Source organism: Python bivittatus, unplaced genomic scaffold (genome assembly GCF_059951505.1).
Source record: "Python bivittatus isolate LINGU-HERP-01145 unplaced genomic scaffold, Pbiv_v1 ctg000700_np1212, whole genome shotgun sequence".
NCBI lineage: Eukaryota > Metazoa > Chordata > Lepidosauria > Squamata > Pythonidae > Python > Python bivittatus.
In genome coordinates, this window is record NW_028277098.1 from 19,860,144 (window position 1) to 19,880,381 (window position 20,238).

Below are 20,238 nucleotides of genomic sequence, written 5' to 3' on the forward strand. Positions count from 1 at the left end.
GCCTTGAAAGAAAAAGGAGAAAGTGGCAATATGTTAGCTTACTAAGAATAAAGCATCCATATTCGACAGATCCCCACAGTTGTTGAGTGTGTTTAGCTTTTGAAAATTGATTTTTGACAACAAAATCTAATTCAAGTATTGACAAATTTCTCAGGATTAGGGGCCAGATGGAAATGAACATACGATGTCACTAGAGGTGTGGCACTTAGAAAGAAACGGGCTGATGTTTTTCTGCCTGGTTTTTAAGTGAGGATTGAATTTAAGACCAGAAATGGGAGCAGGAAGGCCCCCCCAATGTTCCCCCTTAAAGAGCCTCCCCCACACCAGCCCAAAACTACATTACCAAAATATAGCAGCAAAACAGCCAAATTCCAGCAGTACTGCTCCAGGCCATTTGGGGATGGGGTTAAGAGTAGAAATCTGAGCTGCTGGCCAGAGGCTTCCCAGCCCTGTTCCCATCCTTATTTGGGAAAGGATTATTTTGTTGCCAGATTTTTGGTGAAACAATCTTCAGATATGGGGGAGGTGGAGATGAAGTAGGGGCTGCCTACCCCATTGAATATAAATAAGCTCCTACAGCTCATGTTTCATTCTATTTATGTCTTGACTTTTGGGGGATAAGGAATTGCTGATCCTTTTCAACGAGGAACTTGGTAAAGCCCAAGACATTTGAAACAGATAACCTAATAATGTTGTAATGAAAAGTGTTTCGGGATACTGATTTCATGACGTTACCTATAAATGTGTGCCTCTTCTTCTAACATTTCCTCTTTGATTTGCTAATATCCTTTTATACCTATGTTGGTGGAGTTTAGCTGCTGGAGTGTACATAATGATATGATTGAGATACACTAAATTCTGCCTTTGTGGATCTAAATGACTATGTTATGCTTCAGGATGTTGTGTTGGATGGTTAAGGTGGTAATCCATAATTGCAGAGTTTGATAATGTTTGATTTGGCTATGTAAAAAGAGCGGTATCAAAGTGCTGTAATGACCAACTTGGCATATTTGGCACCACACTGGCCCTATTTATCTATGAAAGATAGGGTGAAGGGATGGTCACATATAGTCAGCCTTCTGAATAATGGAACTACGGTGTACAGCCTAGAAGTCTTTTTGGTTGCAAAATAGTCTGGACTGAGAACGATAATAAAAACTCAAGCAGTTTGACTTATGAGAGCTATTTCCTTGGTTCTAAAACAGAACATTTGTTTCGGAAATTAAAACCACAGTAGCAAACTCTTTGCAAAAAAAAAAAAAGACATCATATCAGTTTTCTACTCTATTCTGGGTGGTGTTTGATGAGGCTTGCAGACGCCTATATCATCGCACGCACTTAAATAAAAGCAAGGCATCTGGAAAGGCTGTGTGAATTTTTAACACAGCAGAAACTGCAGGAGTGGATGGACTTTCGCCATTTAGTTATTGCTGGACTGTAGCTCCCATCAGACTAGATTCTTGAGCTTATGGAAGTCCAGCAAAACCAGGAGGTCCTAAATTTCCCCTTATCTTTCTTACATTATTATAAATTGGAATGCTAAAATATTGGCTGCCTATTATAGACTAAATATGTGTGCTGATGTTGTTCCCTGAGATCCTTCGGCTAGTTTAAGAGGTTTTAATTTAAGAATATTATTATTGTCTTTATTCTCACTGTTGAAAAACACTGCAGGTGAATATTGTTTCAACCACACCTTAGTGAAATGAAAATCATGCAGGGAAGGCAACATTTTCTATCCTGTCCTTTCTTTCTACCGAATTCGGGGACCAGTGAGTGGAGTACTGGTGACACTGTGATATCATCATAGTTGGAAAGGCAACTTTTGGGGACTTTTCTCTCACTTGTGGCAGGTCAGAAGGAACAAAATGAGTATCTTAAGCCTTTGAGAGGTTTACAGTGGCTTCTCCATGGTAAACCTAGCTTGCAGAGAAAGCAGTTCTGTCTCATCAGGAAAAGGAAAAGGGGGCCAAAATATTTGCTGTCTGATGTCAATTAATTTAACTTGAGAGAAGCCGTTTGTCAAAAGTTCTCAAATATCTTGGCTGGTTTTTGCAAAGAATGAGAGCTTTACACCAAAATCAAACATCAGTTTATGATTTCTACATAGCTTAGTCATTCATTAATCCTAGCTGCTGCAAGAAGCCCAACCAAAATTCCAAATTAAACAAAAAAATCCTGCCTTGCTAACACCCCTTCATGTCCCCCCCCCCATATAACCTTCTGGCTATACTTTCTCTTTACGTGCATTGAAAGATCATTTAAGGATCATACAAACTGTCTACTTTTTCCAAAGTATGCTTTCAGTCATCTCAGTGTTTATATTGGGATCCGAAACCACTGGAATTTTTGCTATAAGATTCCCCAATAGCTGAAGGAATGTTGATTTAGGTGAAACGTAGTGGAAATGTAAAGGGATAGGTCAACCTATTCCTGAAGCTTTGCTAATATGTTCTTTTTTTCCTGCCTATAAGCTCCTCCATGTTTTTCATTTAAACTGAAATTCACCAGCAAAATCTGTGCGACTGAGCTAGGTTTTTTAGTTCTTTTGTAACCAGGGTCTACTCGTTCCATCTCCTTCACCTTCAGTTTTCAGCAGTTGGGTACCAGGAACTTGGGACGATGATGCCTTGATGTGACACAAGTGGCATGTTATTTATTTTCTATTTATATGTCTTTTTGTTGTTGTTGCTTTTTTAGAAGCAACTTTTTGTTCTGCTCTCTGCCAGATATTGGTAACAAAAGACAAATATTTCAGGGACCTCAGGGCCAATTGTCCATCCCTGCCCTATGGGAAGTCCATCTTGCCACCAGGAAAGAAATAATGTCAGCCCAAAGATTCTACTGTCCTTACTAGAAATCTAAGACTAGGAATTACAGTGGTTATGTAAAAGTAATGCTACAGACCATATTTTTGTTTCTTGTAGCTCATGTTCCTCAGTTCTAGGCTTCATAAGAAGCTCCAGTTCTAATCTGGAGTTACTTCAGTTGTCCTTTATCGGAGCTGAAATTTGGTGAAGAACTCAAGCAGCCTTTTCCACTCCAGTCCCTCCTTAACTCCAAGTTGAAGTCTTCTGACTTCTTTTCATGAGTCATTTTTCCCGTTTCCAGACAGTGTTAATAACTGTTCTCACAAGACTGTATTTTCTCTTGGTCCATTGCTGAGTCCCACCTATATCACAGAGATTTGGGAGGGGCATTCAGTCTCACAGCAGCAGCAAGATCTTTATAGGTAAATCAATCCCACGATATCCTAGTGCAGTCTCAGCCTGGTGCCCTCCCCCTGGACACTTTGTAGGGAAAGGCTGTTCTAATACAGGCTAGTTTCCTAAATTTTCATTTATTCATCAAAGTCAGGAAGACCTTGCTCATTAAATATTCCCTTTGAAAGCTGGAGCAAATTCCCAGTGGTAGCTAACATAACAAACTGACTAGACTTGACACGGAGAATTTCAATTAACCAACAGTAGTCCTTTTCAAGTTCTCTCATTAAAATGTGCTCAGACTGAAATATCAAGCACACTGCAAACAGAAACAGGCCTAGTTTCTGCATTCAACTGTCTGTGTCTGCATTTATGCAGTGATTCCCTACTGTTTTTACAATAACACAAAGAAGAAAGAAATATTTACTGCTTAAAAAGTATGCAAGCAGGCAAAGGAACAGTTTTGGGCTGGAGAATCCTAAGCAGAAAATATATGCCAATAAAACTGACATGAATCAGATATAAATTTAAAGTACCAAGCAGTGTTTTCAAAAGAGTAAGAGCAAATATGATGCTATCTGGGCATGCATTTAAAAGATGTAACAAATACGCATGAGAATAGTTGATTAACAGAGAAAGAGATGAAATATCTGGAAAATTTTCTTGGAGAAAGGGGAAATCTTTTTGCATTATTCTACTGGACCTATTCCCAAGATTCTCATCTGTCCTATCCAATTTCCGTATGTCAAGTCTGGTGTGGACAACTTACTCTAGAACCGTAACTCATTCTTGTAATGAGCTTAAAGGTGCAAGTGATGTTAGTGGAAAGATCATGATGTCCCTGAAAGGGACAAAGCTGGCTCTTTTTTCTTTCTTTTCGTCTTTGTTTTTTTAGATTTCAAGGGATGGGGGTGGGGACAAGAGGCCTCTGGCAGGCCAACTATTCCCATTTCTACCCTTAAAGAGCTCCCACACACATCACCTAAATGGCTTGGAACCAACCAGCCAGAATTAACTGGCAAAATGTCCCAATGTTGGTGCAACCTGGAGCTATAATTCTTAGCACTTTGGGAGGGGGACAAAGGGTCATAATTGGAATTTTCCCTTCTTTTTGAGAAGGTAAACCCATAACTGTATTATTGAGGACTAATTTTTTTTGCCTCTAAATTTCTGCAGTGCGGTCTTAAGGTCTTAGGATGTGACAGATAGGCTGCTGAGGAAATACATGTGATACCAAGTCAGCTGTTAAGTGATGAGAAGTTTTCAGTAGGTGTCTCCTTGTGTTCACTAATGCAAGTAGAAGCCCTTTTGTCCTGGGCTATTAGGTTCTTATGTTCTCTGCTGGTTGGCAGTTGCTATTTTTTAAATATAATCTTAAGGCTAATCTAGTCATGGCCCATTAAATCAATTAACTGTCCTCAGTCCTAGAAGCTCATGTTCCATTCAGCCCTTACATCTCCCAGTAGAAATCATTCTAGGCTGGGTAAAACATGCTTTCCCACCCTCTGTCCACAGTACCTCCAACCCTTTCTTTATTTGCTTTTTTTACATATCTTAGTTGTAATGTAGGGAAGTTGCTATTTTGGAAGCTGAACTATCAGCTCTTTCTTACTGCAAAGTTTCTATGGGCCTATGGAGGAACAAAAGAACAAGCTTTCCCCTATTACTTTGATTACTGTAGCATCAGAGGAATGATGGAACCATAAGGGGAAAAAGGGGGGGGGGGTATGTGGGAAGAGGGGGATGAAGGCATCCATTTGTGCAAATATCTGGGAAAAGCCCAGAAACTAGTGAGAAGGGGACAACCCCTAAAAGGAAAAGACAGACCCTGGTAGACCAGTCCATGCATGAGCCAGCCAATCAGACTTGCCTTCACTGTATAGATGGGAAGGGCAAGAAGCAGAAGAATAACCCATCAGGTCTTGCAGTGGCATTGCCAACCCATTGCAATTCAGACTGGTATTTCTGAAGTTGGCTTAAGAAACAGCCAGGAGCTGCATGGGAGATAAACAGGCTACAGTGTGGCATTGCCCTTCGTGTCCTGTTTCATGAATTGGACTGGTGTGGCAACAAATTAAAACGGAAGTGTAATTATGTTCTCAAAGCTCTGAACGATCAGATACTGTAAGAAAGTGGCATTTTAATTAAAGCACGGTAAAATTCACTAAGAAGGAGTAGCTCTGTTGCTCAAGTTGCCTCCAATTCTTGTTTGAAAGAGCTGTCTTTGGGTGACGTTTGCCAGGCTTGGTTACTCTCCTCCACCCCAGCCCCCAATACTTCTTCCTGCCTTACGTTTCTTCTTAACAGGTGTGTTCATGCCCTGTGGCAATCAGATGCAAAAGCAGATCTGTTGTGTTGATGCTGAGATTGTTTATGTATATGTGGAATGGGGGGTTGAGATAGGATTAATCTCGATATTCCCTCTATCTGCTCTGCAACTTAATGTTGCACTGTAGAAAATGACCATGAAGTTCTAATTTCCTCCCCGTATCTTTGTTCAGAACTTCCTTCTAAGTTACAAAACAAAACAAGAAAAGGTAATCAAGTGAATATAAAGGACACACTAGATTGCTTTTTGGAATGTGTGTATTTAAAAGAACGCTTCAAGCAAATTCACCTTCAAGCCAAGCTCAACTAATGGTGACTGCATCCAGTTTTCTTGGCATGATATGTTTTTTGCTATTGCCTTCCTCCAGGATGTGTGTGTGTGTGTGTGTGTGACTTCTCAGACTGGCTTACAGACCTAAATTTCCCAGCTAGTCCTGCATCTGGGTACTAACCAGGGACGGTATTGCTCAACTCTCTAGATCAGGGTTCCTCAATCTTGGCGACTTGAAGATGTGTGGACTTCCATGCTGGCTAGGGAATTCTGGGAGTTGTAGTCCACACATCTTCAACTCGCCAAGGTTGAGGAACCCTGTTCCAGATCAGACAAGGTCAAAATTACCCCCACCCTCACCATCTCCTGACTGCCCAATTATTCTTGGGTGCCTGAGAGAGAGAGAGAGAGAGAGAGAGAGAGAGAGAGAGAGAGAACAAACAAACAAATAAACAAACAAAACCAGCTAGAGGTAAGCTTTTAAGGGCTGCAAACCAGAAGACCTGCTAAAGTTCTACTGAACTTTCTGGCAGAATACCTTTCCTATAGTTCTTACAACTAGAAGCTCAATGAAAAAAAAATGGGATTGGCAATGCTCTCTTGCAAAAGACTGTACTGTCTTGTTTGACTTCAGGTCACTTTTTACTTTTAATTTTCAATGGATAGCTAATGAATATTATAGTTTCAAAGAGGGTTGCAGTGGGTTCAACCATAATTTGCTTGCCTCTTCTTCTCATCAGCCTTAGAAGGAGTTCTGGGATTAATCCGAATTTACTACAGCACCTGGTAGAGCTTAATTTGCGTCTCTACAGATTCCTTCTACATTCCATCTTGCAAATAAACAGGAAGCAAGGCACCCTTCCTTCCATCCTCTTTTTCAGGGCTGCCTAATTCAGAATTAATATTTTCAGTTCACAGAAGTCTCCGTCAGTGAAGTTGCCTTATCTTGGTGTGTGTATGTGTGTTTCCTTAAAAAAAAATGTAGTTAGAATAGGAATCAAAGAGCATGGGACCATGTAAGACACCATATTCAAACCAAATGGGAGTGTGCGTTTTCCTCACAGCCTAAGGACACCCATAAGAAGGGCATTACAGCCTGAAGAACAAAGTGTTTTGGGAAGGGAGAAAGGAAACCAATCCTGATGGACGTAAGGAAAGAGAAAAGTGCAGACAATACCCCTTGGAGGCTAAAAGGTTTATGCAGTCTGTTGTGAAGCTTAACAAGGCCTGATATTTAAGATTTGCCTCATAAGTATTTCATTAACCTACCACAGAAACAGGAAGCCTGTATGATTAGGATTTCCAATCTTCTGGAAAATAATAACCAACTTCAGTTAAACATGGTTGCAATCACCATATCTCTCTTACCAAACCATTTGCTATGCCTGAGGTAGGCTAAAAAGATAGATAAAATAGAAAATATAGGGGGGGAAATTCTCCTTAATATGCCAGGTTTCTCCCTCATTATATACTTTTGAAAGAGAGATCTATAGTAACGTGATAGTCCGTCACCACCAAAGTGATGTACTCTGGTTTACCTCATCTGCTCTTTGTATAGAACAAGCCACAGAGAACTATTATTAGAATTGTAATGAAAATCAAAATTATTTAAGATTTTGTTGATGCCCCACCTGAATTTTTACTTGCAAATAAACTGCAACTACTGGATTCATCTTCTGTGCAAATGTTTGTTTTGTGCTTCTCACATTGAATTAGGCTGTTTGTCCAAAATAGCTCCATAAAAACATCAGCATCACTTCGGAGTATTTGGCAACTGTGTGGAGATACTCCACACTATTGGCCAGGATGACATGGCAATGTCAAGCAGATGTTAGATACTGTATTATTTCTCTGCTGTCATGTAATTCTTTTCAGCAATCTAGGCACAGAGAAATAAAAAATGACATCTTAATTTGCCTCTAGACAAGAGGAAAAATGAACCTTCCAAGATTAACAGACCTAATCTGGTAATGCTTTTCCTCCTAAAGTTAAGAATTGCAGATCACAGAAAGAAAGTGACAGAAACAGAACCATAAGAAAAGGTGAACAATCCGGGGGTGGGGGGGTGGGGTGGGGTGGGGGATGCACATTCTAAGATCCCTATAAATGAAACTTAGTACAATTTTTGTGTCTCTCTGTCCTGCCCCAAATCAATAGACATAACCATGTATATACAGTATTTATGTATATCCATCTATCTGACTTTGTAATGTGTAATTTTATTTATCTATATCCATCTATCTGACTTTGTAATGTGTAATTTTATATATCTATATCCATCTATCTGACTTTGTAACGTGTAATTTTATTTATCTATATCCATCTATCTGACTTTGTAATGTGTAATTTTGTTTTAGGGGTACACATAAGTAAAGGTGCTTTACACCAAGTTTTTGCACTAGTTCAGAATCAACTCTGATATAAAAGCTTATATCAACCTTTTTTTTGCCATGACCCCCTTCTGACCTTGTTTTTCCCCTGTGGCCTCTCTGTCCAGGTCCCATTACCGGATATGGACATGGGAGAGTAACTGGTGTGTTTTCTGGCATCAATGAGATAGTACTTGCAGTATAATATACTTTGCTTTTCTGTGCCCCCCTTACATGTTTTTCACCTGTGGACCCCTTGAAATACCCTAGGGCCCCTAGGGAGCCATATGACCCCCAGTTGAGAACCACTGATTAAAGGTGCCAGGCTAGAAACCAGGAGACCATGAATTCTAGTTCCACCTTAGGCACAAAGACAGCTGGCTGACTTTAGGCCAATATCAGTTTCACAGTGATGGGAAGAAAGCAGTAGTAAACCACTTCTGAAAATGTTCCCAAGAAAACTGCAGGGACTTGTCCAGGCAGTTGCTGGAAGTCAAGGCTGTCTTGAAGACACAAAATGTATTATCTATCTATCTATCTATCTATCTATCTATCTATCTATCTATCTATCTATCTATCTATCTATCTATCTATCATCTACCTACCTACCTACCTACCTACCTACCTACCTACTATATCTAGCTGAAGGGTAATTGTAATTTTGTTTTAGGGGTGCACATAAGTAAAGGCACTTTACACCAAGTTTTTGCACTAATTCAGAATCAACTCTGGATTTGTCCAGTCTCATAATATTGGCTGTGCTGTAGAGGTGAGTTCGTGTACTGCTGACTCAGCTGTAATATATCTGAAAGAGCAACAAATCTAGAGGGTTTTGCTTCACGTCCAACAGCTCTCCTGTTGGTAAGCACTGACTCCCCCTGCTCCCTTACTCTTTTCTCACTCTACAGAAGTTCATCTACTGTGTTTTCCATTTGAGGTCAATAGAAATAAAGACGATTATAAACTTCAAACTGTTTGAAGGGGATTGGGGAAGTAGGAATGGCAGTGGTATGGAAGGATCTGAAGAAATGTTAAGCAAATTATTAGACAGATACACCATCCAGAAAGCCATTAGAAACTTGGCAGTCATCCAGGTATCTGTACTCATATTTTCTAACGTATTTACTCTCAACGGGAAAGAGAAGGGAATGAAAGTAGAGGAGTGAAAGGGAGGAATGGCAGAAAGAAAATTGGTGACTCTTATTAGCCTTGGTTCCACCCAATTTTTATTTGGCCCAACCCATTATTAACTCCTCTGATATGCAGTCCCCATATTTTTATTAAGGGAATGTCATTAAAAGGTTTTCCCTATTTAGAAATTATGGGTAAATATATATTTCATTTTTAAAATGTGTTTTCCAATTTGTGCTAGCCTGAGATTTTAACTCATATCAGAGTGTGGTATTTTTTTAACTGATACTTGTGTGGAACTTATACTTAAAAATTCAATCTTTTTTGAGGAAAGGTGTGCTCTAGTTTTATACAGAGGATGGAAAAAAACTTACTAGCAAACTGCTCAACGTAAAATATGTGGGGTGAGGGCCAAGTTAAGGGCCCATATGTTAGAGTGCCCCCTGGTGAGGAAAGGAGTAAATTGTATGCCTACAAAATCAACTAAATAGAGTTTGTGATGCTGGAACTTAAAATATTTGCAAAGTTGATCATTAAAAAACTATCCATTTCATGAGCATTTTAAAGGCATTTATCCAGTAATAGAGACATTTAGCAAACCTTCTGCCTCTATTTTTAATATATCTATCAGAAGTAGCCCCAGTTTTTTTAAAGACAGTGTCCTTCTCCACTTTTGCCTTTGGAAAGTTTTTAAACACTGCTTTTATTTAAAATTGTAGCTAATTCCCAAAGTCAATTAAATTGTTTTAGCCTTGCTATGAGGGCACATAGAATTTACATTTATGAATTAGTGACTTTTTCAAGTTTTCCCTTGTTCACGTGTACAATGTGATTGTTTGATATGCTTTGGATAATATCAGTTTTTGGGCATTAAAGTATACGGTTGAGTCAGTGCTGTATTTGGTTTGCTTTTTTGTGTAAAAATTAATCCAAACTTGGAACATTTATTCATAAATAGGACAAAAAGAATTTGAGATTTTCAATATTCAAGTTTGGGCGGAAGTGAAACTCATCCATCAAGACGGTTTGGAGAGAACTGATCAACTTCCTTAATTATACCTGAGTGTCTTTCAGAAGTATGGACTTTAACTCCCAGAATTCCCCAATCAGCAGAACCATGGCTCAGAAGTTTTGGATTTTGAATTAGAATTAGAATTGCTGTTTTCTCTTTTTCCTGACATCCTTATCTTGGGCTGGCAGATACAACATGACCATTTTCATGCTAACAATTATTGACTTTTCCCGGTGCAGACTCAAACAGACTGGTTGCAAGATGTTCATTAAAAAAATTTTCACAGATCATCTGTGCATTCACTACAGGGTTCCCCAAAGTAGTCAAGATTGACCTCCAACAGTCGATAGGACTATCCAATGGGTTATTGTTGTCATTATTATTATTTGTAATACTACTAGTTAAAGTAGTATTTATTAAATTATTTTCTTATCATAAATGTTTGGGGATCGATGAACAATCTGAAACATCATGAAGAGGTCAATGAGCCTGGAGACCCCTGCTCTACAAGGACACAAGTCTTCATAAACAGGATGGAAAGAATTTACAGGTAGTTCTCACTTAATGACCATTCATTTAGTGACCATTTGAAGTTATGACGGTGCTGAAAAAAGTAACTTATGACCAATACTCGCGCTTACAACCATCACAGTGCCCCTGTGGTCACGTGATTACAATCCAGGGGCTTGGCAACCAGCTTATACCTACAATGGTTGTAGTGTCCCAGGGTCACGTGATCACCATTTGCGACCTTCCCAGCTGGCTTCTAGCAAACAAAATCCATGGGGAATCACGTGATGCACTTAACAACCATCTGATTCACTTAACGACTGTGGTGATTTGCTTAACAACCACAAAAATGTCATAAAATCAGGTGTGGTCACTTGATGCCTTGCTTAATGACTGCCCCGCTTAACAATGAATTTTCCAATCCCTATTGTGGTGGTTAAGCAAGGACTACCTGTACATTCTTTTTTTTAGAAATCAAAATGTGTGAGAAAGAAAAACTAACAACATTGTCCATCCCTGTTAAATATAATAAATAATCAGGGAATGATTTTAAAATAAGCCTATGTTTGTGTATTGAGAAGGACATTTTGTTAAGATCAAAAGCACTCACTTCCCTAAGTATGGACTGAGCAGTTAGTATTTCTTTCAGCAGAGAAGAAAAATTCTTGTGGCAATTATATAAGGAACAGGCCAGATATGGGAGATGGGGTTCAACACAATCAGACTTGCACGATTGATGTCAGCTCCACCAGGTAGATCAGATCAGGAATCAGCTCCACAGGAGACTGCTTTTATTCAGAGTGGCTACAATAACAGGATCTTGCAAGTCTGATTCTGCTATACCTCCTCCCCCTTCTTATATTCTAGTGAATTAGAGAGGTGCTTGACTGAACCACTTCTGAATGTTATCTTAATGTTCTAGACTTAAAAAAATTTTCAGCCCCTTTTGCCTTGGTAAATCTATTTTATTTTCTATTAAAGCTGCTCAATTAAGTCTCAGAGTACTGACTACATAGGTAATTGCAGGGACAGAGAGCAGTTCAAGTCTGCCAATATTGAAAAAAAAAATATAGAACAGCTGGAGAAAACTGGATGCAATATATTTAGGGAAGAAAGGCCCATTTATATATAGCCAGAAGATTGGACAAAGGTACTTAGGACTCGGTTTCTACGTATATCAGCCAGAAATGTAGTTGAAGAAACAATTCTAGATTATTTCCAAATATTGCAAAATGGAAGCAAATTATTAGAGTGCTGGCAGATCATTTTATTGATTTATTCTGCATGTTTATTCTTTCAATCTACAGTTATCCAAGTTATGCACAGTGTATATAAACACAAGCAGCAACAATTTAAGCATAAAGAAATAACCATGGGTCATGTCAGAGTAGAACTTTGGGCTGAAGTCTTGATTCCACTTAGCAAAGGAACATTATTTTTGAATGAAATAAAGTGCATTGCCTTCTTAAAGGGTGGGTAAATGTAAGCCATGCAAAAGTTAAAAAAGAATCAGCTGAATCTAAAACTAGTGAAAACAAATAAATGGTGTTATAACTCCTCTGAAAGAGGGACAAGGTCGAATTCTGGCAAATTACTTTGGCAGAAGTGCATAACATTAGAAAAGTTGTGTTACGTTTTCGTTTTGGGGTTAGCCAAGTACACTGTTTTTGAAGTGCTTGCCCAGCACACCGCACAAATGTCAAGTGCATTTCTCAGCTCAGAAGGGGGAAAAAAGAGAATCAGTTTTTCAAGTAGATAAAAAAGCCAAACATTGAGAATTGTCTTTGTGCAGTTTTTTTTTTCCTGGCTAGATAAATGATAAAATTAAGAAAAATCTAGGTGATCTACATTTTATATTCTGATTATTCAGGAATTCCTATCGATTGAAACCTAACATTCTACAGCTCTGTAGACCAATAGCCTGATTTCCATGAATTTTACAGTACAAAGTATACTAATATGAGGAACAACTCTAACACATAATAGGCCAAGTTCCAAATTCACAAATTTAACAACAGCAATTTGGAAACTAGTGCAGTGCCTCCCAGAGACATAAAGTCTAAAAAAGCCATAAGCGCAAGCATCATGTGATGCAAGGGTGCGGAGATTGCCTCCTTTAGATAAATTTTCCTAGATGCATTCATCTGTGTTTACAGAATGAAAGCTATGGCCTGTGGGTATTTTAATATATAATACATATTTTTATAAGTTATATCCATTGATGATGAATATAATATAAAATATGTCTGATTAGGTCTTATATATTTTAAAATGTATATTGATTTTTTTTTTCATTGCTGTGTATATAAGTGTGTTCATGGTATGCAGTAAACAGCAGTGGGAAATTTCTGTTCAGTTGCATGGTGCTGTATTTGCAGGATCCCTCAGGTGTCTGCTGTTCAAGACCTACATAACATTTGTTGGAATGATCATCCAGAGATCTGAAGGTTACTTTCAGCAGTATGCTGATGACACTCAACTTTACCTCACTTGTCTACCTGTTCACAAAAGGCTGTGCAGACAGTTCCTTGAATACAGTGATGAGGTAGATGAGTCCAGCTAACTAAAGCTGTATCCTGTTACTATGGAGCTGCTATTTAGGGTAGTTCTCAGTCCTGGGAATTAGGAAGGTAGCTTTAAGTAAGGTGAGGTCAAAAATGTCAGGATGTGATCATGACCACAACACTGAAGGCCCACCACTTGGTATGTACGTGCAATGCCAACACATGTACAAAAGGCGTGGGGCTTCAATCACTCAATCACAACTGCCATCTCGACTTTATGACCCTGATTTAAAGCTAATTGCTGCATACCAGCTATGTTGCATTCCCATAAACTGATCCCTCCATACATGTAGGATTACATTTCCCATCACCTACTAGTCACTGTGGCTAAGGTGAGTGTAGTGGTAAGCAAACATACTTGGAGAGATGAGAGCAGGAAAGGCTAAAGTTGGTTCTCTGGAGGATGGGAGGAAGAGAAGCAACCTGTTTTCTGGGTCTCTCTATGCAGGCTGGATGTCAGTATGCATGGTCTTCCAGGCATGTCTACACGTGAAAAGTGATAGATAACATGCTAACGGAACTGGCAGGATTGATTACTTCTCAGGTAGAAGATGCTGTTTTGAAGTTATGTACCGATTTCCTCAAATTTCTGGCTTGAATTTGGCAGGAGAGTCAAAAGTCCCTTCCCCCCGAAAGTGAAGAGATTTCAGGAAGGGGAAACTATTTTGAACAGTTTGAGGAGGCACATCCTTAGTACTGATGGACAGCAGGACAAACATTTCCTAATTCATTTACTTTGCTAACTTGTGCAAGCATGTTATCTTCCTCTCAGTTGCTCCCAGAATGATCCTACAATTTTGTTCTTGACATTCTTGATCTTGGTTTCCTTTGTTTCAAAATCAGAATCAAGCATAGAGAATGCCAAGAACTCAATAATTCAACCCTGAATTATATGTATTCTCCACTATTGATTCTATAGTAATATAGCTGTTCCAAGGGAAATATTCAGAAAGAATAATATTGGCCATCAGCATAATGAACATGATTACATTTACACTTCTTTGAAAACTGCAAATGACAATTGGGGAGACTTCCAACACCACCCCCAGTTGTAACCCAGTGGAACTGTGTTTCCCCCCCCCCCTTCAAATTGGAAATACTGTTGTTGAGTGCAAAGAAACATCCAAATGCCCAACCCCCACCCAACCCCAGTGATGTGAAATGATTTGTTTCTTTCAAGACAATGTTTATGGTATTGCATTGGACACTATACCAGGCTCAGGGATGCATGTGAAGAAACAATGGTGGGCAGACCACTGCAGGGAGCCATCTTTGGAATTGTAGAGATGCTGCCTCACTGCTAAAGATGGTTAGTGAAGCTCAACCTCAGCCCATTTTCAGAGTTGTAGCCCTCAGAAGAGCCACAGCTGTACCTTGAAGTCATTTATTGGCTTGAGTGATGCAGATACTTAAATATTTTCTATGATCTATGCCTGATGTTCCTGGCAGCTATGAGACTAGAAGCTTGATTAAGGAGAGGGTGAAAAATGTTCAGAGTTCACCTTGCTGTGGCCTGTGACTCTTTGTTAAATGCAGCAGTACATCTGATAATGTGGCCAGATTTTTTTGCTGGAAGCTAAACCATGTTATAGTAGGAAATATGAGCAGCACAGTGGGGAATAGCCAAAGCATGTCAGAAAACGTCCAAGTTTCTTTTGTTAGATATCTAGGAGGTCTTTGATTCTGTGTTCCAAGAAACCAAAGCTGTTACATGAAGAGCAAGATACAGAAGAACAAATAATGCATCTGAGCCAGCCAGAGGTCTCACTTGAGTAACTGTAGCAATCACCTTTCTGCAGCAGGAGCCCCTTTTGTTTCTCATCGTTCTCAAATAGACCTGTCAGGATGAGGGGTCAAAAACTGTCATAAGGCAGGGCAGGATTTATACTCGGTGGACAAGGCATAGGTCTTTCAGTAGCAACATGTATGAAATTCCCATAGAACTAGGACCTGTAGATTTATTACCTGAGTATAATTACCATATACGTATTGTATAGATCTAATTAACTAAGGGAATTCATGGCTAGCCTTGACAGCTTTAAAAAAATCAAATATGTGAAAATGACTCATGGGTCTATAAGTATCAATTAAGATGATTCAGCGAAAGCTTATTTATAGAAACTTGTACCTCCAAATACCAGTTTCCAATGGGAAGAAAATGATTAGCTATATAGGAAATTAAGTATTTTGTTTGCTAGTGTAAGTAAATGAACCCCCCTCCCCCCCTCCACACCTCTCCATCAGTCATCCATCTCTCTGTTGTAAATGGGCTTCAAACTCATGGTAATCGTGCATCTTGATGTTCAGCAAGGTAGACGTCTGAGGAATTTGAATCTCTTTTAAGCATCTCTAGTTCTATTAAACAAGTTGTTTTTTAAGAATGGAAGAAGTGTTCTAGCAATCATAGCTAAAAATACTTTGAGCTTCAGGTATGAAAATGATCTCTATATCATCTGTGATATTTATTTTATTGTTACATTATGCTGCTTATTTGATTTTATTGTGTGTTTTTTATAATTGTTTGTAAACTGGTGGGAGTTGATTCAGTTATGATGGTCTATAAGCGTAGTACATATATATATACATACATACAATGTTTTTAGACCACCTTGGGCAAGATGCTCTCCCAACTGCATATAAAGCATATATATGGCGAGCCCCAGGCGGTGGGCCTTTTCTGCTGTGGCACCTGTGCTATGGAATCTTCTCCCCCTTGAGGTGAGGTTGGCCTTGTCATTGTTGAGTTTCCAGAGGTCCCTTAAGACTTGGTTATGCCAGCAGGCCTGGGGACTCTACGGGACAGGGGAATTAGCAAGATGGCTCCCTTATTTTTAAAATCCTTTTATTCTCTGTTTTATTTTTGCTTTATATATTTTTAATGTATTCATTGATTGTTTTTAGCTTTGTTGTATGCTGCCCAGAGTCACCTGTGGTGAGATGGGTGGCTATATAAATTGGTTTAATAAATAAATAAATAAATAAATAAATAAATAAATAAATAAATAAATAAATGTTACCAATTTACATAAGCAATATAGGTCTCAGTACTTGGTTGGAATTTAATGACAAGCTTGAAAGGTTTCCACACAGGAAGTAGATGGAAACTACGAGGTCATAATGTTAATCAAATAATGTTAAAATGTTGGAAAAATAAAGAATCATCAGCACACAAGAAGAAATAGGTAGAAAGATATGAACAGCAACAAAAAAGGGAATTATTCTTCAGCGCACATGAAGGCTATCTGAGAATGTGGGTAGCAAACAGCTTGAGATCAGACTGGCCCATTACAGGAATGATGCACAAATGGCAACTGCTTCACCTGCCCCAAAGCCCATATGCCATGTGAATGGGAGAAAGAGGTTCAAGAATTGAACCTTGCATCCACTATAAATAGGGCATGCATTCTTTCATGGCATTTCTAGTTCTTGCACTAAACATAAGTTATTAATGAGTTGTGTTCTTGAATCACTGCCTGTGAGACTTCTAGTTCTGGTATTGGCTTAATGAAGCCTGAATGTCTGCATCTTAGGAACTGCAGAACTTCAACTAGGAAGAACTTACGTTCACCCAGAACTGTATGTGCCAAGGTCTCAAAATGCATTTATATGCAAGAGAGAACACAGTGAACAACCTCATCCGCAGTCTCTAGATTAACTGGTCTATTGGTCAATCCCAGGACCCTGGTCTTCTTGTCTCGCTTAATTAACAGAGAAATACCTGCTGGCTCTAAAAATTGATCCCTGGCTTTAAAATACTGCAGTAGGATTCATAGAACAGAAAAAGAAATGAAAAAGGGTAAGAGAGCAGCAGATTTTAAAGTCGCTGTGAACACACTTTTATGGCAGAGCTAAAAATGATAAACAATGTTGTTCCCCCAAACAGTGGCAAATTGATAGCGAATTCTCCCTCACTCCTTGTAATATTTCAAGCCATTTATTTGCATTGTGGTATGATATTTTCCCAACCATCACCACTACCTACTTCAGCAGTGCTGTAGGATGTCTTGAGATATTGTAATAAAGCAGGTAAATATTGTTACCTATTATGGTAATGTCATCAATAAATGTCTCTCAGATCTTCATCTGCAGGTCTTCAGTGGCTCTTAAACAAAACTTTTAAAACAAAAACTTTAAAAAAATGAACTGAGATTTGTGTAAAGCCAAATTAATTACTATCTTTTCAGTAATCTGATTTCAGTAATCTGATTCTTTTCCAAAGGGGTTAACCCTCTACTTAATACTGGGAATGATTCTTGAATGCCGAAGCCTTTTTGCTCTCCTTTTCTTTGATTTTTATTTTAATCCATGATTTATATTCAGAGGAGACTGGAATTAGTTTGTCAAGTAGGTGTTGTCATTTCTCAGTCTCGGACAAGAATTTTCAGTTACGGTGGGACTGCTAGGCACGCTTGCCTGAAAGCAAGACCCATTGAATTCAGCGGGGCATGTGCTCCTAAGTAAATAAGCATATGACTTGAGCAGCAAGAATATAGTAAATCTGTGTCTTCTTGTCAGGGTTTGCAAGCAAAAGAATGTGGAAGAGCCAGGATGAGCTTCTTCAGTCCAAGAAGAAGAAAAGCATTCTCCACTCATTACTCTTTAACCCTTCCCCCACCGCCTGAAAATACAACAATGCCCCATCTGTGTCGAGCGTAGAAACAACCAAACGTTTTAACCAAGCGACTCATCTGCTTATGTCTCGAAAACTGTATTGTGAATATCACACTGTCCTGTTTAGTCAGTGGCCCTCCGGAAAGGCAGATTTAAAGCCTAATGAGGTAAAATAATTTGCAAGCAAACAAAAAGAACATCTTGATAAGTATAAGGATTAATTTATTGTAAAGCTTAGATATGGACCAAGAAAAATCTGAGCTAAGCTCTTAAATGGGATATATGCTTTATGAACATGTCATGTCACATTTTCTTGCTGCATGCAGGAGACAACAATTAAACAATTAGGAATGATCAAGCACATAGAGACATTATTCTTCTGAAATAAAGGCATTCTAAGCAGCAATCATGTCATATTATAAATATCATCGACGACTTCTCACTGGAAACCCAAAAAATAGACCAAAAATATGTCCTTAAGTGTTTGATTACTATTAGAAAGAAGTAAGCGTACAGAATTTGATGCTACTAAAAGAATGTCTCACATTTCCCCCCCTGAATCTACCATTATGTGCTAATAGCCCTTATAAATAGAATTCAATTTATGCTAGTGTATGGGAAAAGTCTGGTGGCTGATGTCACAAAATGTTTCTAATATTGGGGGAGAGACTAACCCAAGCCATTCTAAGGTAGGGTGTGAATTTTACCCCCTACCCCAAAAGTGGTATATACTGGATTTAGCTGGTTTCCTCTTGTTACATACTGTATATATTTTATAAACATATCACAGACATTTCCTTAATGCAGAGAATTCTCACAAGAGAATAACAAAGGCATCTTACTGAAGCAATGCAAAGCATAAATGCGATTAATTTCCAGAATCAACCAAGATAATAATAACAGCCATGCTTAAAATCAAAAGAAAATATAAATCCCAAAGAACAGTATAGGCAGATGTCAAAAATGTCTTAGATTTTGCATGGCTTTTGCCATCTTTTTTTTTTTTTTTTTTACCATCCAATAACTGTATGATGTTTTTTGGGTGTAAGCTCTAATAGTTCTCTGCAAAACATCTACAAAAAGATCATTGGTTATTTCGATGTCAGATCTAAATCCTGCTCTAATACGACCACGGACTGCATTGTTCTTTAGAAATGAAACCAAAAGCTGAGATTCTTGCAGCCCCACAGCTCAATCCTCTAAATTTCTTTGACCTCAGTGGAACTGACCTTCTAGTAAATGTGCTTAAACTGTAGCTTTAACCCTCACTGAGCTATTTAGGCTTTTCAAATAAAGCTCTTAACCCACTTTTTTTTTAAAAAAATAATTTTTATTGACATTTTTAGAAGAGAAAAACAGAACAGTATACAAAAAAAAGAAAAGCAGATCCAACAAATTAATTAATTATGAAATTGTAATCTCAAATAGAACAAAAAGAAAAAATAGAAGATAAAACAAAGAGAACCCCTGAAAAGTTAGCATACTAAATTAATAGAAATCTCCTAAACCTATCATGTAGTCATTTACTCACATCATAATAATGCTTCAACTTGGGCATAATTTGTCTCCTGTTGTAAAATACTATGAAACCTGTGCCAGTGGGATATGTATCATGTCGTTTCTTATGAATTGAAAAAATAGACTTTTAAAAAATGGATAAACTCTGAACCTTCTTAACTGAAGACTGGGATTGGTGAGTCTAGTTTAATAAAGTGCTTTCATTTCTTTTCTCTGGGACATGATGCAGGATGCTTGAACAGGGACTGTGATGATTTTGGCAGAAATGAAACTTTATTCGCAATCAAATATGAGAAAACAGTGGGCATAACCCAGTTAGTTATCATAAATGCTAAATCCTGCTGATTGCAGACCTTGAATAGGTGGTTCAGGAGACCTCACTTTGTCTAATGCTCTCTGTGTGTGTGTGTGTGTGTGCGCGTGCGTGCATGCATGCCTGTGTTTTGCAACTTGATTACTTCTTGCTGAATTCTTTTTCTCATTCTGGATAATGTGGGTTACAAACACACATTCTGCATATCGAATGAGCACAAATCACAGAGGGACTTCCAACCAAGAGACAGCTCTCTTGCTCTTTCTCTCCCTTTCTGCACTAGGCTGCTGAAGCGATTATGTGTTTCTGCCTTTTTGTCTGTTTCCTTGAAACATATGACCCAAGCAGGGAATTTGCTCAACTATTTTGCATCTTGCTGAAAGCACTTAAACATCCATGGCTGGGGAG